Below are 25,730 nucleotides of genomic sequence, written 5' to 3'. Positions count from 1 at the left end.
TGCTATAACTGTACCTGTGCTGATTTTAATTAGTTGAGATGAGCTGCAATCCCTTAAACCACATTCACTTTAGTATGACACAGAAGTAATTTGCTGTTAAAAGAATTCTCGAGAGCTAATGTAAAAGCATTCACTGATGGACCTCTCTGCACTATTGTAGAAATCAGCTCTAAAATGACAGACTAGACAAAGATCCATTTTTAAAAGCAAAACAAGGATGATAATCCAGCCGATTATCTTGCGAGGCTTGAAGAGTGATTTAATCGGTATTCTGGGATCCCTAATGCAGCAGAAACCATGCAGCAAGCCATAGTCATTGCATTCATAATGGGGCTTCAGCCCAAAATCACACAAGACATTAAATGAGTAATCATTGTTTGGGAAGGCAAGAATTTGACTGAGGTATTGTTAGCTGTGCAGCACTTCCATGAACAAGCAGGAAGACAGAAAAAGACTGCTGAGACTATACTGATGGCGCTGCATATTCAGCATCTCCATCCTCTGCACGAGTGGAAATAATAGAGGAAGAGGAATTCCTGTCAACGTAGAACAAGGGCCATTCAAAATAGACAGATGCAAACTTGTATCATGACCAGTGTAATTATTGCAAAGCATTTGGAACCTGGAGGTCTGAATGCTGAAAACGCCTCACTCAGCAGACTGCTTCCTCTTCCTTCGTTTTCACCATCACTTCCACCACATGCCTTATTCAATTCAGAGTAGGATAGCCAGTGTGTCAGTAATGCACCATTCATTCTGCTTGACTCACCTGCTCCTAATGTTGGGTATTCTGTTAGTGGGAAGAATGTTTCTTGTTTAGTAGATATTGGAACTTCTTATTTGACTCTGAAAGCATTTAAATTCCGCCATACTCCTTGTCAGATTAAGCAGTGAATATGGTGGGCATTGGAGGTCAAATGATAACTCACCTAGTTATTCGACCTATGGTTGTTAAATTGGATCCTATTTCTGAAAAAAACATGCTTTTTACACCACTGAGATTATTAGGATTGAATCTGCTATGTAAAATAGGCTGCATTATTTACTGCTCTCCTGATGGATGGTATTTATTTACATGACTCTGTACATAGAGATGTTTAACTTTTTAGAAGCTTTTCAACAAGGTTGTATTGGTTTGTTAACAGCTCTTGCTTTGAAAGCCTCGAAAGAAAAGCTTAAATTGTGTAAACCTAAGTCCATTATCTTCGACACATCATCTCTGATGGGGGCGACATGTGTCCAAAGCCTGAATTTGTGTTTCTCCAGGTATCCATACACCAGACCAGAAAACAAATGAGGTTGTCCTGCAATGGTGTGTTACTTTCGCTAGTGGATATTCTGCTATGCCTCGATTGATTGTGAAACCATTGAAATAATTGATTCGACTCCTAAACCCAATCTGTGATCTACCAAAGCAGGCAAGATATTTATTAAAATCAAGCAAGAGTTGTTGAACGCTCCGGTCTTGGGTTTACCGGTTTTTATCAGCCGTTTACTGTTTATTGTGATGAACATGATGGCTTTGTTTTGGGAGGCTTCACTCAAATGATTTGTGTTGGGCATCATTCTATTGCTGCTTATAGTACAACATTGTATCCCGTTTTAGCACACTTTATGCCTTGTTTACGTTCGGTTGCTGCCGCTGCTATTTTAGTTGAAAAAGCAGACACCCTCGTCTCAGATCATTCTCTAATTGTGGCTGTCCCTCATGCTGTCGTGGCACTACGTTTGAAAGGGAAACCCCAGCATGTTTCAAATCTTCAATTGAGAAAGTGTGAGAAATTACTACTGTCTGCTGCCAATGTTAAATTATCACTGTTACAAAATGACTACGGCTCTGCAGGAGTGCAGGGATGAGTAGTGGCTAAAGTGTTTTCCCATCGCCTCACTACTACTAAACTTGCAGTGAACCCATTGATAAAGGTGTAACAGCCACAGCCCAACAGGTAAACCTCTTTTGCTGTTTAGGGTAGGGCAGGTGAAAGTGAAACACTTCAGAAGGGGTGTGAGCCCTTACTGATGCAATCCAAACAACAGTAGTAATGTGGTACCAAACAAATAAAACGATGTCCAACCAAAGGTCTGTAAAGTAGAATCTTTAATTAAACGAACAAAATGCACATAACTAATAAAAACAATACTGGCCCACCCCCGAAGAGGAAAACACAGAGACAGCAGACATTAAAATTAAGCGGTACTATAAGTGTGTGGACAGGAGTGCTCGGGCAAAGATTTCAGCAGTTAATTGTCAGCGGTTGCTGAATGCGTCTTTCAAAAAGGTAAAGAAGGGAGCTTAAAAGCAGACTCTTTAAGTCAGACTAGGGGGGGGCAGGGTCACTTCAGATATATTTAGTTCTCGTTTTAGAGACTCAACAGTCAGACTTTTCAACTTGAATTTGGGTAGGGGTTGGGGAGGGAGGGGGGAGTCTGTTTGCTTTCAGTATGGAGCCGGGGTCGAGTCTGAGGGCAGCAGTAGCGCTGCTAAAGATGCACTGCTGTTTGGCAGCAGTGATGGTTTGCGGGTCAGAGATGCTGGGGACGGCAAGCCGTGTCAGGTTGGTGGCTCTGGAAGATTTAGTGGCCTCAGGTGCACAGAAGCAGAGACTTGCCTTTGGTGGCTCAAAGCCTAGAGCTTGAAGAATCTGGTAACCACGCAAGCAAAATACTACTGGACATCCTATGTGAATGGCTACGATCCCTCCTCCATCATCTGGCAGTTTGAATCTTCATTTAGTGGATGAATCTCTTTTAAACTATTTAAGTCCATTGTAAAGGCTATCACGGTTCTCTGTCCACACTTAAAGCAAGGTGTGTCTGAATCTGATGACAGACTCAGTCACTCCTTAAAGTCGGGTGACTGGGTCGATCTGCGTGTTAATAAAACGGAATCTTACACAGAATGCATGTTATCAAAATGTGCAGATGTAGAATACCTGTCTCTCTATTGGTTCCCATCCACTTAAATTTAGGTGCTTGCTACTAGACATTCAGGCATGAAGAAATGACCATACGAAAGTAAGGATTAAATGTCATTTGAACTAAAACAGGCTTATTTTTAAATTTTATTTTGCATATTAGTTTATTAAAACTTTTAGCAAATGACTTACAGTGGAAGCCGTCTACAGAAAAGGCATTCATCCTTTTATCCGAGGATTTCCTAGTATGTCCTCTTTTTCAAGACATTCTAAAAATGTAATTGCTGCAATCGTCAAGGAGGCCTTCTCCCCTCTCAATAGAAGGATCCCACCATTCCTCTGCTGATCAGGTTGAAACGTCTTCCAAAAAATGTGCGACGAATCGTGTCCTCATCGAAGTCAAGAGTGTACAGCGTGTGAATATATGCTGCAGGTTTTCCACTGAGCTTTCTTCATTACAAAATCTACATACCACATGTCTCGGACTATTCATTGTTCTTAAAAAGAGAACCTTTTTTGTACTATAAAGATTTAGTCTTATCCTTATAAATTGTGACCTGTAGAATGGGTCTGGAAATTTCCTCTGATATGATGGAATAATTCCCAAGGTTTTGGTTTCATATGTTAAGCTGTTAAACATTTTGTATTTTTTTGCTTCTACACAATTAAGAATCCAGTCAGTGTTAGGGAGAATTCTCTTATAAGGCTATTTTCCCAAACCTAGTGAATCCCCCAGCAGCTTTGCTGGATTTTTGGGGTTTGTTTTTTTCTCCTGCTAAGAGTGACACTCTTTTTCTCCCACACCTAGGCATGATTTGAGGTGTGGCTATGGGGTTTATACTCCATAGGGTATCATCTGTTTTTGTGCATGTGTTACACAGCACCCTCAGTGCAGTAACACAGGGGTGTCATAGTGACCCCCAAACATAGACTCCATACCCTGGGACTGACTGTCTCCCACGGCATGTAAAGTTACCATTGACTTTACTAGTCCAAAATTGTGAACAGAACCAGTACAAACCATCATATTGTGGAAGTACTGGAAGGGGTTAATTCGATTGCCCCTGGGTCTGTTTCCAAGGGGGCACTGTCCAGTCCCCTCTTGTCGAGTTTCTGGCTGGTGGCAGTGGTTACCACGCAAAATATTCCACCGGAATATTTCCTATGGGATTTTCCCATTGATTTTAAACGCACTACTTTTTGGTGCAATGTTAAAGATACCGCTGGCTCATTTATTTAATATAAAATCACCGGTTGGGTCTTTTTGCCAGGACTCTTTTCTAAAATGGCATTTGTGTCCGTCTCTGTAACTCCAACCAAGGTCGGGCCCTTTGTTCCACTTTTTGGCAGGCTTCTCCACAGAAGCCCTCCAACTGGTGCCACTCTGTCTGGGTTCCACAGGATGTGTGGGTGGGGGAATTGGCACCCTGGACTGCATTGCCTTAGCAATTCAAGTCGCACTCTGTTCTGATTGGCCCAGTGGTGAGCCGCCCGGCTCACCACTTAGCATGTATGAGTGACAGCTAGGCTGTTGAATGGGGGATTTTCTGCATAAAAGCAGGGCTTTAGGGACTGAAACTTCGGAAGTCGCCACAGGACCTAAGAAATCCGAAGAGGGAAGAAGCTGAGCCATCTGCAACAACGACAGCACCGGTGGAGCCCTGCTGCAACGACCTTACCACTTTCCCGACGACAAGAGAAGATCTTCTGCTGAAAGAGTCTTCTTCCTCTGAGCTGGTGGGATCAACCAGGTCGCCGATTTCGCCTTCCAGGACGTCTCTTGGTCGAATCGCCCGTGCCAAGCACCCCGGCGGCTGGATAGACAAGCTGCACCACTGTGACCGCGAATACCAGGAACGCACCTTTTAACCAACGGACTCCGCGGCTGGTTTCTTCCCTGGGCAGTGCAACGACTCCAAGTTTCCTCCCTGGTCGAAACCACGAACTGTACCCGCTTCCAGGAACAACTGCCACCGCTGGAGCTTCCTCAACTTTAAAGGTACTGTGTTCCACCTGGCCTCCCTTTCTACAGTTTGCTAAAGGTGACCCTTAAATCCTTGGCTTTCCAACTGGATTGGCCCCAGACCTTCTAACTTTACCTTCTGAATCAACCCCACCTCTTTTGAACATTTCTACAAAGACTTGAATGCATTCCTCAACTGTGTGATCTTGGGCACATTTCACCTTGCTTCATTTAAAGTGGGCCTGGCCTATGCACTTTGGCTCTACAGTAGACTCTGCCTTCTTTATCTTGTTTTGGTCTTTTAAAAGTGTTGGGAACTGTTTTATTTTTATGCCCTGGCTTTTTCTCTCCCTTTTACTTAATTATTGGAGTGCCATCTAAGTTTCGCGCTCACCTCTGTTTTGACAAAAAGTGGTGTTTTGACTTGGACTTGTCTAATAATTCTTAAGGGCAGTGTGTATACTTTTTTGAACTTGCTTTGATTAATAGTGCTAGTGTAGTTTCTAAAGTGTGTGTTTAATACATAATTATATACTTTTGATATAAAGCTCTGGTCAGTGTTTGCTTGCTCTACTGTGTTTTTAGCACTATTGTGTATACTGCCTAACTCTTCCTGAGAGAAGTCTGACTGCTCAGCCACAGCTACCAGGTAAAACTGGGTGGTACAGACTGCTACCAATTGGGTTTACTGCTTATTCCTGTAGTCTTAATCTTCTTGCAGTGGTCCCCAAGGGACCTGCACAGGATTCTGCCTAACAGTCAGTTTCGCACAATCTCGGTTTAACTTTGCTTGGGTTGGTCAACAAGTCCTCAGTTGAAACACTGGGATAGTCTAGTAGGTCTCTGCAGGCCAAATCCCAGCTTCTTGCCACATTTTTGGATCCGCTTTCAATCTCGGCTTTAATTAATGCTACGATCGGTGCCGGGGTCTCTTTCGTATACATTTCCCAAAAAGGTCAGAGATTTTTACTCTGCCCTTGCTTTCAGAGAAGTTATCTCTAGGTCTCTTCTAATAACCTGGATTGGCACTGACCTTGGGAGCCCCAACACTTTTTTCTAAAACAGGCCCTCCAAGCCTGGCCAATGCTTCTTTTGAACAAATCTGGGCCATATTACAGGATGGCCACGACCGTTGCCCTGTAAAATATCAGCAGCATCGAGTAATGACAAAAGCAATGTTTCAGGGTGAGGGATTGGTCAGCGAAAAGTTTTACTTTGGTTTTTAAGGTAAGGAAATGATGGACTTCAACCATGCAATCTCAAATTCTCATCCCCAGGTACTTGAAGGATTCCACCCTTTCTATTGCCAGTGTGTCTAAGTGCCATTTAAATTTCTATCTTTTCTTGCCTCTACCTCTTTCCAAGGTTAAGATTTTCGTTTTACCGGTGTTGATTCGCAGATCATTCTCCAGGGCGTATTCAGATGGTCTTTTCAACTGTCTTTGTTGGCCGATCACGGTGTGGTCAAACAGGACGAGATCGTCAGCGTAAAGTAGGCAACCCACTTTCAAAAGGTGAAGTATGTGGAGGGAAGGCGTGAAGTGTGTGGAGGGAAGGCGTGAAGTGTGTGGAGGGAAGGCGGAAAGTGTGTGGAGGGAAGGTGTGAAGTGTGTGGAGGGAAGGCGTGAAGTGTGTGTGGGGGGGAACGGGTGATGTGTTTGGAACCGGTGAAGATGACATATGTGGATGGATGATGCATGGAAAAAGCATAACGTGGGTAGAACGAATGAAAAGAGCAGTGCATGGAACGGATTGGAGTACATGGAACGGATTGGAGTACATGGAACGGATTGGAGTACATGGAACGGATTGGAGTACATGGAACGGATTGGAGTACATGGAACGGATGGAGTACATGGAACGGATGGAGTACATGGAACGGATGGAGTACATGGAACGGATGGAGTACATGGAACGGATGGAGTACATGGAACGGATGGAGTACATGGAACGGATGGAGTACATGGAACGGATGGAGTACATGGAACTATTGGAGTGGGCTCGATCTCAAGCACCTAAGGTAAACCACCATATCACATCTCCACACTTACTCTCTTCTTTACACCACCACTCAACTAGAACACAGTGATACTATGACACCATTCGGTATAGCTGTTCTCAAACCATCATTTGCCTCATACTCCCCATCACCCTAACTAAACACTGCTGATTACACACCCTCCACCCTAGGTGTTCTCCTCAGGCCTAACACAGCCAGAATCGGTCTGGATAACAACCTGCCAGAACGAACACATACTCTTGATCTCTCAACCACCACACCTACCGCTAAGAAGCAGCTATCACACGAATGCCACACCAGCTGCACAAATATCCGGTTCCATACCAATGGTACATAAGGCGCTATATAAATGCAAAATAACATAACATATAGGGTCCCAAGTCAGAAAGATAGAGGTAGAAAAGGGCCGGGGCTTGTTTGACTCCCTGGCCTGTCGAGATTTCTTCCGTCAATAGTCCTCAAAAATTCAGATGCACTCTCAAGGTGGTATCTGTATGGAGTGCCTTCAGTTGGTCAATTAGATCTGCAGGGCAGTTCCAGTTTGCCAGTTTATTACATAGACGTCTGTTTATGCTGTCAAAAGCTTTGTCTTAGTCGACAAAAGCCAAATGGATTTGACAGTTCTTAAAAGTCTGTCCTTCAGTAATGACAGCAGAAGAATCGGTGGGGTTGTACCCAGCCCACTGACAAATCCTGTCTGGAAAGTGTCCTGTGTCCCTTCTTCGTGCAACCCATCGTTCAATCTCTTCAACAGGAGCGAGGCATAGATCTTATCCATGATGTCCAAGAGGGCGATAGTTGTTTGGGGCATCCCTATTGCCACTTTTGAATATTTTCTGACTTTCATGATGTAGGCAGATTTTGTACTATCATTGTTTTCTAATATGTCGATCAATTTAGCCCATTGTTCTGGGTTTTCTTTTAAGTCCATGTTCGATAGACCGTCCGTCCCACTGTGCACGAGAGGCGTTTGCTTGTTTTATGATGATGAATAAATCTTCATGGTCGTATGATAAGAGCCAGGCAGGCTGGACTTTGATTGCCATTTCTTCACTTAACTTCTGGGGCGACGTATATATTCTCAGTGTTTTATCCAGTCTGCCTCTAGCACACCATTTATTTGGGTTTGCTTTTGGGTTTTCCCCTTCGATTTCATAAATCCCCAGATTTTGGATGAATTATTTTTACTTATAGCTCATCATTCTTTCTACATCCTGTTGTATCATGGAACTCGCATACCAAATGAGCCAATTTGTATATTTATTTCTTAATTTCTTGATGCAGGTTTCTTCCGTCCAGTTTCGCGCGTCTACAAGCAGACCTCAGTTCTCGCCTTTTTGCCATTACTTGCTGGTCATATACATGCTGATGGCTTCTGTGGTTTAAAGTCCCGGGTGTATTTCTCACCCTAGACGTTCACAAGATTGGGGTGTAATCAGCTACATGGGGTAACCACAACACTTTGTTTGCAAGTATGCATGTTGATTACATGACAACCATTTTTTCCACATCGCTCTGTCCCATTTTTAAACTGCAGCTGTTTAGACTCCACCGGTGTGCACATTGTTTGGTAGAGTTTTTCCTTCCCGTCAAAACCACCTCAATTTAAGCAAGCTATGGTCACTTGCTTTAGTCGCACAATTTCGAAAGAAGCTATGGCTTTGATCAAATCTCTAGATTGAATATGTAATCGATCACTGAGGTTTGTCTGCCCCGCTCCCAAGTGGGATGGCAAAGCTTATCCTCTTTGAAGGTACCGTTGAGAATATGAAGCTCTCTGGTATACATTAATTCGATCCACATTAGACCTCTCTGCTCCTGGGCGTTCGACACACTAGCATCCTCTCTGCTTAGTTTCTCCCCATTTGTTTATACAGGACAGGTTCAGGTCTCTGCATAGAATTATCGATGGATCGTCTAAACTGTAAGTGTTGTCAGTTATATCCGTAAACATGTCAATCATATCACTTGTGGTTATTGTAAGTGGGTTCCAGTACAAGTTGATTATGGTTAGATGTTTTCAACTTGGGTTCCTCAAGTATGCTAACTGGCCCCTTTTTTTCAACGGTGTTCGTTGGATGTATGGCCCTATGTTTTTAGACCCAATAACTTTGTGGTCGACTCTATTCTTAATCAGAGTCAAGAGTTCTTCCCTAGGACGTCCTGTTCTGCTTTTCCTGCTGGGTTCCAGGAAAGTGGCAAATCCATCCATTGTGAGTTTTGTTCTAAGACAAGTCTCTTGGAAGCAAAGAAGGTCCGATGTGTTCCAGTTTATCTCCCCTTCAGGCAGTAAGTGTGAGAAACCTTGTGTGTTCCAAGAGGCGAGTGCAAACCTTTTTCTTTTGTACGTCATGGTGCTTAGCTAGTGGTCGTTGCCACCTACTAAAGCTGCGGGCAACGAGGACCATAACTCTCTTTTTAATTCAATTTTTCTTCCCTGACCATTGCTTCCTTTATGATTGATCGTAAGGGTCAAGTTTGTCATTTGTTGCCTAAATGTTTGTCCTCCTTTGACAGAGCTCTGGCAATCCCTCCAGAGTTTGCTTGGTCGAGATGTCATCTATTTTTGTCAATTTTGCTGAGATTGTGTGGCTGGCACCACCAACTCCTGACCTAGCTTATTGGTCTCAGCAGTACGATTTTGTACATGATGTAATGTATTTTCTACTGCCGAATCTGACAAAGCTGTGCAATGGTATCCCAAAATTTAAAAGCTCGTAGCTGAGGCTAATAGTTGTTTTCTCCAGCATGGGGTCTGGCATGGATTCACATGCTCATGAATATTCCCCGTCGTCAGGCTGGGAATCCTCGGTAAAGGAAAAAATCAGTATCAGTTCAGTTTCTGATCTGTCTTTCTTAGTAGTAACCAATCACTGATCTCTGGGTCATACTGCCCTGTCCCTAAGCCCCGCCTCCGGCAGCCATCCTCAGATTTTTACTGCACGCTCAAGTGTTGGGAGTCCTCGTGCTTAGCTCTTGAGTTTTTTGCTGCGTTTTCATGCTTTTTCAGGAGATTTTCTCATTTTTTCGGTTTAATCGAGCCTCAAGCTCCACCGTTTCTACTTCCGACAACGGGGACCCGTTTCGGAATTCTTCTACGCACCTCAAGGGTGAAGTTTTCATCGAGTTTACACTTCTTGGAGGATTCCGGAAGATCTGCGGCCTACTTCAACAGACATGTCCCAGGACAAGGAAGCTCGATGCCCGGATCCAAGCTGTTCAGGTGCTGCCCTGGATGCGGATTGCAAAACGTTTTCAAGGAGGATGAGCATTCGCAATGTCTCTACTGCCTTCATGAGGACAAGACGCACGTGGAGAAGAACTGTGCGTTCTGCAAGAACCTTTCGGAACGGACCAAACAAGATCATCGTTCTCGCCGCCTGGCTGGAGAAGAGCACAGCAGGTGAGAAGGCGAAGAAAAAGTCTGAGCGGGCTTCCCCCGGCGACGGGGGCCCAACAGAAGGCCAAGCACCGCAAGTCCTCGGGCGCCGGGAGCCCCGAAAGGTCGGGCTCTTCGGTTGCCAGGCAGGGTGCTACTTCCCCGGCACGTTCGACCACGAGCCAGCGCTCTGGTTCGGGGAAGAGGAAGTCCGAGATCCCGGGTAAGCCGCTGGAGTGGACCCGGTCGATTTCGAAGGGGTAGCGAGGCGCTGACGGTCCCCCCCAAGGCGATGGCCCAGGACGCACCTAAGGTGGTGAGGGCTTTCATCCAACCGGCAAAGGCCTCTATCGAAGTGGTCGCTGCGACCCTGGCGAAGCCGGCTGAGTCTACGCCACTGGAAACACCCTCTGGGCCCAGAGTATACCTGCCTCTGCGGAGGGAATCCTCTTTCAAGCCCATCGTTAAGACCCCTGTGAATTCCCCGGCGGAAAAAGAGAGGGGGGAGGGGTGGGCCGGTGGCAATTACAGACTCTGAATCAGCCTCTGAGGAGGAGCTGTTGGAACCCAAGAAGGGCCTCCACGAGAGGTCCATAGGCCTCAACGAGAGGTTCATAGGCCTTAACGAGAGGTTCGAGAAGGTTCGATCCCAGGGGGCGGTCCCTGCTGACGTGATCGAAGATAGTGACGATGACGACGAAGAGGGCCCAGTGGAGCGGCCATCCCGTCCGTCGCAGCCATTACCCGAGCCCCAGGATAGCTCGGCGGCCATTTTGTTGGCAATCCAATCCTTATGTACTGAGATAAGCACGAGACCCCGACGGAGGATCCAGAACCAGGCCCGTCGGGAAGCCCTCCGAACAAGCGGAGGAGAGTCCACCCCGCTCCGCCCTTCATGCGTGCGAGACCTGTGGACCCTGCATCCCCCTCGCCGGACCCTAGAGAGGATACGGCGACGGATACAGCGACTGGGACGGATGATGACGGCGGCGATGACACAGCAGACATCCCGTCATCACCACCCCCCCGAACCCCACCCCCCCCCCCGCGGGCTTCTCCAGCCGACGAAATTTGCTCTTACCACGCCATGATAACCAGGGCATACAAGCTCTTCCACCTCTGCCCTGAAGAACAAATGTGGAAGGGTTTCTGTACCAACGACGAGCGGCAAAGAGGAAGACGGTCCTTGCGGTGCCTTTGCTCGACGACATCTGGGACGAGGGGCTTGCTGTCCTCAAGAACCCTTCCACGACACCCGCCAAGAGGGACAGGTACGAGAAGAAGTACCGAGTCCTCGATGCCGCCCCCTTGTGCCTCAGGGCCCAGCCCACGCCGGACTCTGACGTCTCGGCAGCGGCTAAGAAGAAGGCAGCGGGTGCGGCGGCTTCAACTTCCACTTTCCCGCTGGACAGCGAGGGCAAGAAGTTGGACTCCATGGGACGACGAGTCATCTCTTCGGGGGCGACGACGATTAAGGCGGCCAATGTCTTAGCGATCGTGGCCTGCTACGACAGGGAGCTCTGGTTCAAGATGGCTCCCCTGCTAGACTTCCTGCCTGACGACAAGAGGGCAGAGGCCCTAGAAATTCTGCAGGAAGGCGAGATGGCGTCGGATCACGCCATAACGGTGGCAACTGACATTGCTGATACCGGATTTCGCCAACTGGGCAACAGAGTTTGCCTTCGACAACGAGGATGGCTCAAGGCGACAGACTTTCGCCAGGACGTCCAGACCAGAGTGTTGGACATGCCGTTCGACGGCAACAACCTCTTTGGGAAGGCGGTGGACGAGTCTCTACAGGCCATCAAGACCGACTCGGAGACGGCCTGGGCCCTAGGGGTGCTTCAACAGTGACGGCCCTTTCGGAGCTCCGGAGGCAGAAAGGGTGCCTCCAAAGGATCCAGCGGTGGCTCCTCCACTTACCGCCAGGCGGCCCGCTCCTCGTCGCCAAGGAGGCCAAGGCGGCAAGGCCGCCTCCAAGCAAGACTGACTCGGCTGTGTTGTCGGGCCCCCACCGAAGCACCCCAGTGGGAGGCCGGCTGAAGAAGTTCGTCAGCGTGTGGGAGTCCATCTCCACCGACCGTTGGGTTTTGGACACCCTGGCCAACGGGCACTCGCTGGAATTCCAAAAGAAGTGCCCTCGCATTCCTCCCGTGGCCAGGAAAGAGAACCACGTCCCTCAACTGCTGTTGGAGGTAAGGGCGATGCTCAGAAAAGGTGCCATCGAGCTCGTCCCCAGGAGGCTCCGGGGCTCCGGAGTGTACTGAAGGTACTTCCTCGTCAGAAAGAAGACAGGCGGTTGGCGCCCCATCCTGGACCTGCGTCGGTTAAACAAATACATCAAGGCGCAGAAATTCAGGATGGTCACTCTCCAGCACGTGCTGTGACAGCTGGAGGAAGGCGACTTCCTCTCGTCGTTGGACCTGGAGGATGCTTACTTCCACATCCCCATTCTAAGACGGCACAGGAAGTTCCTCAGGTTCGTGGTTCAGGGACGCCACTACCAATTCAGACCCCTACCGTTCGTATTAAAGTCGGCACCAAGGGTTTTCACCAAGTGCCTGGCACCAGTGGCGGTGCGGCTGCGCCTGCAGGGGATCCACGTCTACCCATACCTGGACTGGCTAATCCGGGCAACGACAAGGGAACTTGCCGTCCAACACACGGCGAGGACTGTCCGGTTGCTCACGGAGCTGGGGTTCTCCATCAACTACCCCAAATCCCACCTGGTTCCATCACAAGTAGCACTGTTTCTGGGAGCGAAGCTCGATACAGTGGGGCAATTGGCCTCCCCTTCAGAGGAGAGGACCAAGACCATCCTGGGCAAGGTGCAGCGCCTGTCAACCACGGACGTGGCCAGGGTGAGGTCCATCAAGTCCCTTCTCGGGATGATGTCCTCATGCATCTATCTTGTGCCCCTTGCAGACTTCGGATGCGTCCGCTACAGGAGTTCCTCGACGCCCGCTGGTTTCAGGCGACGGGCGGCTTCGAGGACAGGATCCCTCTCGACGAGGAGTTCCGTCGGGCGATCCTATGGTGGGGCACCCGTGCTCACCTCACTACAGGCACAGACTTTCAAACCCCGGCGTTTCAGGAGATGGTGACGACGTATGCCTCTCTGGAGGGTTGGGGGGCCCACACCGGAGATCTCCACACAAGAGGCCTTTGGCTCCAGGAGGAGAGGTCTCTTCACATCAACATTCTGGAGCTCCGAGCAGTGTTCTGGGCTCTCGAGTCGTTCCTTCCGTCCCTCAAGGACAAGGTGGTGAGGATCTTCACCGACAACACCACCACGATGTTCTACATACGGAAGCAAGGGGGCACCAGATCCCCAGCCCTATCCAAGGAGGCCCAGGATCTGTGGCACTGGGCCATCACCCAAGGGGATGTTTCTGGTTCCCTTCCACTTGGCAGGAATAAAAAACACCATCGCCGACTCAGCAGGGAGCTGCGCTCGTGCCACGAGTGGGAACTGCACCAGGATCAAGCAGATCAGCTCTTCCAACGATGGGGCAAACCCCAGATCGACCTGTTCGCGACGGCAACGAACTCCAAGTGCCGGAGGTTCGCCAGCAGGTTCCCAAAGCCGAGGAGCATGGGCGATGCTTTCTCGTTCTCCTGGGACGGCCTGTTTCTATACGCGTTCCCTCTGTTGCCGTTGCTGCTCTGCCTCATCAACCAGCTCAAGAAGTCGCACCGGCGTGGCCGAGGCAGATCTGGTTCCCGGACCTTCTGGACTTGTCAACGTCCACACCAGTCAAGCTGCCGGCGGACGCGGATCTTCTCTCCAGAGACGGAGGCGCCATTCTCCATCATGACCCACAGTCGCTGATCTTGCAGGCCTGGCTCCTGCAGCACTAGAGTTTGGAGGGTACGATATACCGGCTGATTGCAGAGAGGTTCTTGCAAAGGCCAGGGCGTCCTCAACTCTCAAGTGTTACGGTCATAAATGGAAGAGGTTCTCTGTCTGGTGCCCTGCACAGAAGATTAACCCTCTGCGGATTACGGCCCCTCAAGTACTGCCGTACCTACTGTATCTGGCCAAAGCTGGATTGGCTCACGCCTCCATCAAAATACATCTGGCCGCCATCTCTGATATACCAGGACTACAGGACGGGCGTCCTTGTGGTCTCATCGCCTGGTGAAGGAATTTATGAAGGGACTATTCCGATCTTTCCCGCCGGTGAAGGCTCCTGCCCCAGCGTGGGAGCTTAATGTGGTGCTGACCAGGCTCATGGGGGGCCCCATTCGAGCCTATGCATTCGGCGCCTTTGAAGTTCCTGTCATGGAAGACAGCGTTCCTTGTGGCCATCACCTCCGCACAACGAATGGGAGAGATCCAGGCCCTATCTTGCAAGCCTCCATACTTGAATTTTCATGACACGAGGGTGGTGCTGAGGACGCACACCTCCTTCATGCCCAAGGTGCCGTCGGACTTCCACCTCAACAAGCCCTTGGTGTTATCGGTTTTCTTCCCGTCGCCTTCGATGCCGGCCGAGAGGACTTTGCACTCGCTGGATGTAGCTAGAGCGCTGAAGTTCTACGTGGACCGCAGGAAGAGTTTTCGGAAGACGTCACAGCTGTTTGTGAACTTTGGGTCTGTGAATCAAGGGAAGGCTCTCTCGAAGACTTCCATTTCCAGATGGCTCTCCTGCTGCATCATGCACTGTCACTGGTTGGGAAACCGACCGCTGCCCGGCCGTCCGAGAGCCCATTCGACCAGAGCGATCGCTGCTACCACGGCGTTCCTGTCTGGTATGCCCCTGCTGGACATCTGCAGGGCTGCTACGTGGAGGTCGACGCACACCTTCACAAGATTCTACTGCGTTGATCGGGACTCCAGGGAGGAGTCCAGGGTCGGCCAAGCAGTACTGCGCAACCTGTTTGCCTAAGGTGAGCCTGGTGAGAAGGTAAGAATTGCTTAATGTTGAGTTTGTATGTAATGCTTAATGTTGAGCCTTTGCCACCTCCCGTGGTTGTGCATGTATATACTGCTATGTATTCTTTTATTCATGAGCATGTGAATCCATGCCAGACCCCATGCTGGAGAAGGAACAAGTTACTTACCTGTAACTGTTGTTCTCCAGCATGGGTCTGGCATGGATTCACATGCGAACCCTCCCGCCTACCCCTCTGTGGCTCTTCACTTGGTCATACTGCCACTTGGCATGCTACCAACACTGAGGATGGCTGCCAGAGGCGAGGCTTAGGGAGAGGGCAGTCATTGTCTGGGGGCAGTATGACCCAGAGATCAGTGATTGGTTACTACTAAGAAAGACAGATCAGAAACGAAACTGATACTGATTTCTTTCTTTACTGAGGATTCCCAACCTGACTGGGAATATTCATGAGCATGTGAATCCATGCCAGACCCATTCTGGAGAACAACAGCTACAGGTAAGTAACTTGTTCCTTACTACGATTGAACACAAGTGGACGTATACTAGGTCCATACGTTCTTCTCGGACAAACTCTATTCCCAAGATGTCTTCAGTGTTAATTTGCCATAGATTGGGCACGCAGTGGATGAGCATTAGCATACTTTGTCTGTTCAGAGTGAAATCATCTGCTCTATCCACTACTATTTCCAGTCTAAGACAACGCATGTTACCTCTAATAGGCATTAATGCTTGGGAGGAGTTTCTCCCATCTGGCTTAAATTTCTTTGATCAATTTGACGAGTTGTTCTCATTATCCTTACCGAGAAACACACCAGTCGTTCTCTTTTGTTCCATAGGAATGGAAGTACTGTTGTACCTTAGTACTGTTTTCTCAGTTGACGAGTTTCGAGCGTCTTCATGCACTAATCTAGTTCTTGAATTCATTGTTGTAACCAGCTGATCCGGTAACTTCCTCCAGCGTTTTCTCAATGGAATGCGAAGACCTCTTGGTATGCGTTGATGGCTGTAATACCTGCCAAAACTTGCAGCATGTAATTTACAATTGAGCTCCTATCTGATCAAATACTCTATTGTTTATTTCTTTTTCTATTGAAGGGGGTCACAGTGTCCCTGATTAGGTGCGTAATAGCATCTGATTCCTCTTCGGAGATGCCGAATGACACTGTTTTTTGGTCAGGTATATGCACTATTTCATCATGCGACATAGTTTGCATGCCCCCACTCACAACAGTGCCGGAAGAAGCCAATGAGGGTGGACGGGCACAATCATTTACAATTAGGGCTAAGTATAATCTAGTAATTTGACTATACATAGTATATGGGGAGCACAGTAGTTTAGCAACCCAGTCAGCACAATTGGTTGAAAAATTTAAGCAGAATAGCCCCAATGCTGCGTGAGCAGACTAATTGCAACAACAGCATTGTAATAAATGTAGTTCAAACTCGAGAAACCATGCAAGAAATCTCGACATTCATAGGTTGTCATTGGTTTTCTATCTGCGTGTTAACCGGAGGAAGTACTTCAGCCAAACTTGTGATGGCCATTTCAGATGCTACTTATGACCCATTCCGCTGTCAAGCGTGAGGGGCATCCAGCAGGGCTTCATATCTTCAACTGCAGAAAATTGCAGCCTCCAGCTAAACCATCAGAACAAACTATGGAATCTACAGAGACATCTGCTTCACCTGATCCCCATCCAAACCTGCTCCTGTATGTGATCCTATTGCATCAGTGCAATAACTGCTATTCTGGATTGTGATATTTGTTCACTGCAGTATTCATCATCGGCCTCATACGACAGTGCGGTTTCACCGTAATTGTATTGTCATATGGAAACAGAGGAAACAGGACTCAGCTTTCCAAGGTTCTGAATCTTCATTTTGCTGCAAGTATCCTTTCGGTCTTCGCAGAGGATGGTGGAATATGTTGCCTGTCTGAAAATACATTGCTGCATCAAATAATAGAATGAACTTATTGACCCATACTATATTAGTGCTTGAAGTGACTGAAATCATGAGGAGCAGAAGGCCAAGTTGTAAAGAACTCCTTTGCACTTGATAATTTTATCTCCCCATCAATAAAATTCTAATAGGGTTATTCTTGCTCGCTGCTGGCATTCTGATTTTGGTACGCATGTATGGTGATCTTTAAACTAATCAGGATTGCTGAGATTCCTGTTCCGCTGTTGCCACACCCAGATACCAATCTCTACACACGATCAACTTTGTTGTTCTTTCGATTTATAGACCTGTATACGGCATGTCAACTTATCGAGGGTGCATGGTGGAAGCGTGAACGTTTCACCAGGCATCCTGTGCTGAGCACATTTAGGATTGATTCATTCATATAGTAGAACATACTTCATACCGGAGACCGGTCTCTAAGCGCTAGATCGTGATTCAAACCTTTATTGCTCTGCGTTGTCTTGATTCCAAGACAAACGTGTTGCCCCCTGAGCTATCCTCCCAGCCTGGGAAATCAGCTTAAACTGTTTGGAATATGGGTCTTTCATATCTACTGTTTTTGATCTTCCTTAACTGTCAATTCTTTTAATACTTCTTGTCATTGATTGCCGGGTCCAAATGCATATCCTTCGATTGAGTGTTACCTAGCTTTCTGCAGACAACATGGCAACGTGCCTGTATTCAGAATGTGAGTGATTGTTGCGTATGTGCAAAACCTTCCCCATGTGTTTGATTCTGGATTTCCAATGGCACTGGTCGCTTTAAACTGCTGAGACATTTGTGGTGCCTTAAGATTGGTTTCCAAAAATGTGCTCATTGTTCGGAATTAGTTTTGACAGGTCAACAAAAACACCAATTCTTCCCCGATCAGCTTCATAAGAAACCAGTTATCAGATTATCATCCCCTGCAAGAGGCCTACGCCAAACATGTCTCATGCTTCTTGCAAATATAGTGTCTTCTGGACACAATGTCACTATTAATGGCATATATGTCTCTTTTGATGGGGTTTTCTTTCATTGAACCTCGTTATGCGACTAGCTACTGTACGTATTTCATATGTGGAGTGTCAGGCTACGGTGTCCGGTCCGGTCAAATGTTCGAATGCATTTTCTTTTTTGTTAAAGTATATATTTTATTTGCTCTAGTATAGGTAAAAAAAGGTGTTTTAACACCAAACACGGGGGTTTGCCCCCCTCCACCCCCCAAAAGAATTTGACCCTTTTTTTCAGTCAAATTGACGCGAGCATATTGTCATTCGATCAAATGCATTGGAGCATTTGACCTATAACCTCAGGCTACTACTGGCTTCCTTTGACTAAGTATGGAAGTTGATGAGTTATGTGGCACCTGCCATAATGCAATTTACTAAATTACTGTCTCCCCTTAGAAACAAAAGAGAATCATGATGAGAAGTTTGTTAAAGGCATGGGTTACCAGGAGTAGGTATCAAAGTTGCACGTAATTAGATTCTTAAATTGTCAGGTGCAAAAAGTGACAACATATCAGTTTCTTTTTCATTAATAATAAATTGGCTTTGTCCACTGTTATTGCAGAACGTATGGCCTTAGTTGCCATTATGGCCTCAGCGGGATGCACTTGTGCTCTAATAGGGCCTACATGTTTTATTTAATGCCTAACTATGCACATAATCTTACAGATACAATCACACAGATTAGAAAGAACACTTAAACAGGTTGGCCCTGGCTCACTGATTCAATCATATCACCAGGCGCATCCATAATGCATGGGATTTTACTGGTGTTTGCATTCTTCTTGAAAAACATTTGTTTCTATGTACCAATCAGATGTGTTTTTAATTGTACAGGGGGAACAGGCACTATGAATACTTTAAAGGTTCAGGAAAGATTTAGGTTTATGAAAGCCGTTGAAGTTTGTGAGAGACAACAGTTATTTAGAAGTGATTATTCAGAACATGCACAAGTGTAAGGCAGGTTCATCACAGCCTCAAAGGGACTATTCTATTAATTAAGATTGATGATGAGGTAAGTAACTGTTGGTCAATGTGATGTTCTGATGAGTTGGATGTTTATTTGGGAAGAACTAGGACTTGCTTTAGCTGAGAAGGAAAATCAATTTTGAAAAATGTGAATGCAGGCTAAATGGAATTGAATAGCTTTGCCATTAACAATTTACTCCCATGTATAAAACCACTACACCAGCAAATGTATTTAAAGGAACATCTTCCTTGCCAACATTATTACAGCATACTGATCAGGTTGCTTCCATGCTAACATTGTTTGATTAATCTTAATGCTTGATACTGACCTTGAGTGTTTGAACTGACCTGGCGTCACAAAGCCTACCATTGTGTTAAAAGGGAAGACTTAAGTCCTCCTTGCTGAGGTCATGGAATATTCCACTCATTGTATTGAGACTGATGATCTGGAAAAGGTATAACGAGGTGTTGATTTAGGGGCTAGGGAACAGAGTCTGGGATTGCATGTGGGCCTGTATGTTTACATCTTTTTTGTGTTCAATTGCAGGGCTCCTATAAATGATTTGGCAAACTAGCTTCATCCAATATTGAGTTCTGTATTTGTTTTCTGCAACACTATTTAGGAGCAATAAAAGGCACTTTATTGCAAGTGTAAATGCCTGTTGTTTTAGAGATTAAACTTTGTAGGGAAGATATTGATAACATCTAATGTTAATCGTTCCCATAATGGTTATAAGCGTTGCTTCCTAGATGCTCTAATCCACAATATTTCTGTCCAATAGTAAACTTGGCATGTGCTCAAGGGTATTAGTTTCTCCTACGCACAAAGTTCAGAGATCCAACTCGCCCCTTACAATGGGTACATCGCTATTCTCCAGCATGGGGTCTGGCATGGATTCACATGCTCATGAATATTCCCCATCGTCAGGCTGGGAATCCTCGGTAAAGAAAAAATCAGTTTAGTTTCTGAACTGTCTTTCTACTAATAACCAATCACTGGTCTCTGGGTCATACTGCCCCAGCCAATGACTGCCCTCTACCGAAGCACATCCTCTGGCAGCCATCTTCAGATTTTTACCGCACGTTCAAGTTTTGGGAGTCCTCGTGCTGTAGCTCTCGCGCTTTTACTGCTGTTTGTGTTTTTTCGAAGAGTTTATTCTTATATTTTCAGTCAATCGAGCCTCAAGCTCCACCTATTCTACTTCCGATCAACAGAGACGCGTTTTCGGAATTTTCTACGCCCCTCAAGGGCATCTTTTCATCGAGTTTTCCACTTCTCTGAGGATTCCAGAAGATCTTTGAGGCCTACCCCACATGGACATGGCCCAGGACAAAGGAAGCATGACGCCTGTTGGATCCAAGCTGCTCAGGAGCTGCCCTGGATGTGGACTACAGAATGTCTTTGAGGAGGAGCACTCTGTGCCTCTACTGCCTTCACGATGACAAATCGCACGTGGTGAAGGACTGTGCGTTTTGTAAGAACATGTCCGAACGGACAATGAAGGATCGCCGTACTCGACTCACAAACTGGCTGGAGGGGAAGCGCCCAGTCCGCGGGCTCTGGGAGCGCCGATCGGTCGGGCTCCTCAGCTACCAGGCAGGGCGCAGTATTACCGACGCCATCAACCACGAGCCAATGCTCTGGCTTGGTGAAGAGGAAGTCGGAAAAACCCGGGTAAGCTTCGGGAGAAGCTCCGGTCGATCCCGACGGAGTGAGGCGGCGACCCTCCCCCCCAAGGTGAAGGCCTCAAGCACGCTCAAGGTCGTGAAGGCCCTGATTCACCCGACTAAGGCCTCGATTGAAGGAGTTGTGGTGGCCCTGGCGAAACCTACAGAGGCTTCCCCAGTGGAGACGGCTTAAGGGGCTAGGCTAGGAATCTTCTTTTCTGCCCAGCGAAAAGGCCCCTGTGAAGTCCCAACTGGATAAAGGGGGGGGGGACACGGTAGCCATAACTGACACAGATACCACCTCTGAGGATGAGTTGGCTAGCGTCCAAAGGATCCGGGACAAGAAGTCCGAGGAATCCAGGGCCCACGGGAAGGATCCCGACGAGGCCGACGAAGGGAGCAACGGGCGAGCTGACAAGGAAGATAGGGCCGCAGAGGGCCCCACGCCCGAGCCGTCGGTCCCATTGCAGCCGGTGCCCGTACCAGGGACAATTCAGGGGCTATCTTGATGGCCATACAGGCCCTGTGTATGGAGATAAGGACAAGGATGCCCTTACCCCCTACCGATGACCCAGCAGCGCCTGGACCGTCAGGGAGCCCACCTAATAAGCGGAGACAAGTCCATCCTCCTCCCCCCTTCCAGCCTTTACCCCCATCCCCTCCTCCGAGGGATGAGACGGGAACGGAGACGGCGACGGACGACGACGGTGGAGACAACGGAATAGACCTCCCATTACCACCTCCTCGGGCCTACCCCCGCCCCCTGACAAAATTGGCTCCTTCCACACCATGATCGCCAGGGCATCTGAGCTCTTCCAGCTCTGCCCCGAAGAACAGAAGGAGGGCTTCCTCTACCAACGATGGGAGGCCAAGAGGAAGACTGTCCTCTCAGTCCCTTTACTGGATGACATGTGGGACGAGGGGCTGGCGCTCCTGAAGAACCCGTCCACGGCTCCTGCTAAGAGAGACCGGCACGAGAAGTAGTACCGGGTCCCGGACGCCGCACCTATGTGCCTCAGAGCACAGCCGTCCCCGGATTCAGTGGTCTCCGTGGCGGCCAAGAAGAAATCGGCAGGGGCGACAGCATCAACTTCCATCCCCCCCCCCCCCCCCTGGATGGCGAGGGGAAGAAGCTGGACGCCATGGGTCGGCGACAATGACTATTAAGGTGGCCAACGCCCTCGCGATCATGGCACGCTACGACAGGGAGCTGTGGTTCAAGATCACTCCCCTCCTGGACTTCCTCCCGGATGCCAAGAGGGCTGAGGCCCTGGAAATCCTACAGGAAGGCGAGGTGGCTTCGGACCACGCCATTACGGTGGTCACGGACATCGCCGACACAGGCTTTCGCCAGATGGGCAACAGCGTTTGCCTCCGCCGGTGTGGTTGGCTCAAGGCCACCGATTTCCGCCATGACGTGCAGACCAGGGTTCTGGACATGCCCTTCGACGGGAACAACTTGTTCGGCAAGACAGTGGACGAATCACTACAGGCCATCAAGGCGGACAACGAGAAAGCTCGGGCCTTGGGTGTTCTACGATGACGACAGCCGTCCTTTTGGAATTCCGGAGGCAAGCAAGGTGCCTCCAAAGGATTCAGCGGCGGTTCCTCGTTGTACCGCCAAGCTGCCCGCTCCTCGTCACAGGAAGTCTACAGAGGATGCGGTAAGACCGGAGGATCCCGTCGTCGCCAAGGCGGCAAGGCCGCGACGAAACAGGACTGAACCGGCTGTGGCGTCGGGACCCCAGCCGAACACCCCGGTGGGAGGCCGGCTGCCGAAATTAGTCAGCGTGATCTCCACCGACCGTTGTTTCTGGAGGTACGAGCGATGCTAAGAAAGGCAGCCATAGAACTCGTCCCAAAGAGGTTCCGTGGCTCCGGAGTGTACTCGCGGTACTTCCTCGTCTGGCAGAAGACCAGCGGTTGGTGACCCATCCTGGACCTTTGTCGTCTAAACAAGTACATCAAGTCCCAGAAATTCTGGATGGTCACCCTCCAGCATGTGCTGGGACAGCTGGAGGAAGGCGACTTCCTATCGTCGCTTGACTTGGAGGATGCCTACTTCCAGATCCCCATTCTAAAAGGACATCGAAAATTCTCACGATTTGTGGTCCAAGAGCAACACTGTCAGTTCAAGGCCCTTCCCTTTGGATTGAAGTTGGCACCCAGGATGTTCACCAAGTGGCGGCACGACTGCGCCTGCAGGGGATCCACGTCGACCCCTACCTGGACGATTGGCTCATCCGAGCAAAATTGAGGGAACTCTCCATAGACCACACAGCGAAGACCATCCAACTGCTCACGGATCTGGGATTCTCGATCAACTTCGCAAAATCCCACTTGGTACCGTCGCAAGACGCCCTGTTCCTGGGAGCCAGACTCGACACAGTGGCGCGATTGGCTTCGCCGTCGGAGGAAAGGAGGAAGGCCATCCTGGGCAAGGTACAACGGCTGTTGACCATGGACGTGGCCAGGGTGAGATCCATCAAGTCCCTACTCGGCATGATGTCCTCATGCATCTACCTCGTGTGCCTATGCAGGCTGCGGATGCGACCAGTGCAGGAGTTCCTCGACGCCCGTTGGATGCAAGCGGCGGGCAGCTTCGAATACAGGATCTCACTCAACAAGACTTTCCGCCAAGCGATCCGATGGTGGGGCACCCGCGCGCATCTAGCGGCAGGCATGGACTTCCAGACCTCGGCACATCAGGAAACGGTGATGACGGATGCCTCCCTAGAGGGATGGGGAGCACACACCAGAGATCTACATTCAAGAGGCCTTTGGCTCCAGAGGAGAGGTCACTACACATCAATGTCCTGGAACTCAGAGCCGTGTTCTGGGCCCTCAGGTCGTTCCTTCCGTACCTGCATCCGGAAGCAGTGGGGCACCAGATTCCCAGCCCTATCCAAGGAAGCACAGGATCTGTGGCACTGGGCCGTTGCCAAAGAGATGTTCCTGGTACCCTTCCATCTGGCAGGAATAAAGAGCACCATCGCCGACTCACTCAGCAGGGAGCTGCACTCGTGCCATGAGTGGGAGCTGTGGCAGGATCAAGTGGATCTCCTATTCCGACGGTTGTAGGTGAAAGGATCGAAAACAAGGCTTGAATGCCTTTTTTTCGACACCAAAAGGATGGAAAAAAAGGGGCGAATTCTTTTTTTTTACGCCAAGTGCCAGAGGTGCGCCAGCAGGTTTCCCCAGCCGGGGAGCATGGGCGATGCCTTCTCATTCCCCTGGGACGGCCTTTTCCTGTATGCGTTACCACCATTGCCGTTGCTGCTGCGACTCATCACTCAACTCAGATGGTCCCGGTGCAGGATGATCCTCGTCGCACCGGCGTGGCCGAGGCAGATCTGGTTCCCGGACCTTCTGGACATGTCAGTGTACCCCCCCCGGTCAAACTACCGACGGACGCAGATCTTCTCGCCAGCGAAGGAGGTGCCATCCTCCATCACAACCCAGGATCACTGAACCTGCAGGCCTGCCTCCTGCAGCACTAGAGTTCGGAGGGTACGATATCCCGACGGACTGCAAGGAGGTGCTTGCAAAGGCCAGGGTGTCCTCGACTCAAGTGCTGTGGACACAAATGGAAGAGGTTCTCTGTCTGGTGCAGCGCACAGAAGAATAAACCTCTGCGGATTACGGCCCCTCAAGTGCTGCCATACTTGCTGTCGCTGGCCAAGGCGGGGCTGGCACCTGCCTCCATCAAGATCTATCTGGCGGCTATCTCCCGCTACACCAGAACTCTGGGGAGGTCATCTCTATGGTCTCATCGCCTGGTGAAGGAGTTCATGAAAGGACTGTTCCGATCGTTCCCGCTGGTGAAGGCTCCGACCCCGGCGTGGGAGCTCAACGTGGTGCTGACTAGGCTCATGGGGCTGCCATTCGAGCCGCTGCATTCGGCACCGTTGAAGTTCCTGTCGTGGAAGACAGCGTTTCTTGTGGCCATCACCTCCGCACGACGAGTGGGAGAGATCCAGGCCCTCTCCTGTAAGCCTCGATACCTGACATTCCACGAGACGAGGGTAGTGCAGAGGACGCACCCCTCCATGCCCAAGGTGCCTTCGGACTTCCATCTCAACGAGCCCTTGGTGTGACCTGTTTTCTTCCTGTCGCCTTCGTCGCCGGCTGAGAGGACTTTGCACTCGCTGGATGTGGTTAGAGCGCTGAAGTTCTACGTGGACCACACAAAGAGTTTTCGGAACACATCACAGCTGTTTGTGAACTTTGCACCTGTGAACCAAGAGAAGGCCCTCTCGAAGGCTTCCATTCCCAGATGGCTCTCCGGCATGCATTGTCATCGGTTGGCAAACCGACCGTTGCCTGGCCATCCGAGAGCCCACTCAACCAGAGCGATCGCTGCTACCACGGCGTTCCTGTCTGGTGTGCCCCTGCTGGACATCTGCAGGGCTGCTACGTGGAGGTCGACGCACACCTTCACAAGATTTTACTGCGTCAACCGGGCTTCCAGGGAGGAGTCCAGAGTCGGCTAAGCAGTGCTGCGCAACCTGTTAGCTTGAAGCTTAGCCTGGTGAGGAGGTAAGAGATGCTTAATGTTGAGTTGTTGAAATGCTTAGTGTTGAGCCTTGCCACCTCTCTTGGTTGTGCATGTGTGTACTGCTATGTATTCTTTTATTCATGAGCATGTGAATCCATGCCAGACCCCATGCTGAAAAAGGAACAAGTTACTTACCTGTAACTTTTGGTCTCCAGCATGGGTCTGGCATGGATTCACTTGCAAACCCTCCCTCCAACCCCTCTGCGGCTCTTCTCTTGGTCCTACTGCCACTTTATGTGCTACCAAATCTGAAGATGGCGGCCAGAGGAGGGGCTTAGGTAGAGGGCAGTCATTGGCTGGGGACAGAATGACCCAGAGACCAGTGATTGGTTATTAGTAGAAGGACAGTTCAGAAGCGAAACTGAAACTTTTTTCTTTTTTTTTTACTGAGGATTCCCAGCCT

General features: G+C 49.1%; 1 protein-coding gene across 2 annotated transcripts in view; it reads left to right on the top strand.

Annotated features, from left to right (window-relative positions):
* INTS8 (integrator complex subunit 8) overlaps window positions 1–25,730 on the top strand; it is a 2,196,017-nt gene that overhangs the window by 1,106,117 nt on the left and 1,064,170 nt on the right. The gene's annotated exons all lie outside the window — the stretch shown is intronic.

The sequence above is a fragment of the Ambystoma mexicanum genome, chromosome 5q (assembly GCF_040938575.1).
Source record: "Ambystoma mexicanum isolate Mex_15411 chromosome 5q, UKY_AmexF1_1, whole genome shotgun sequence".
Lineage (NCBI taxonomy): Eukaryota > Metazoa > Chordata > Amphibia > Caudata > Ambystomatidae > Ambystoma > Ambystoma mexicanum.
The sequence above is the reverse complement of the archived record's forward strand: the minus strand, read 5'-3'. Positions and strand labels throughout refer to the sequence as shown.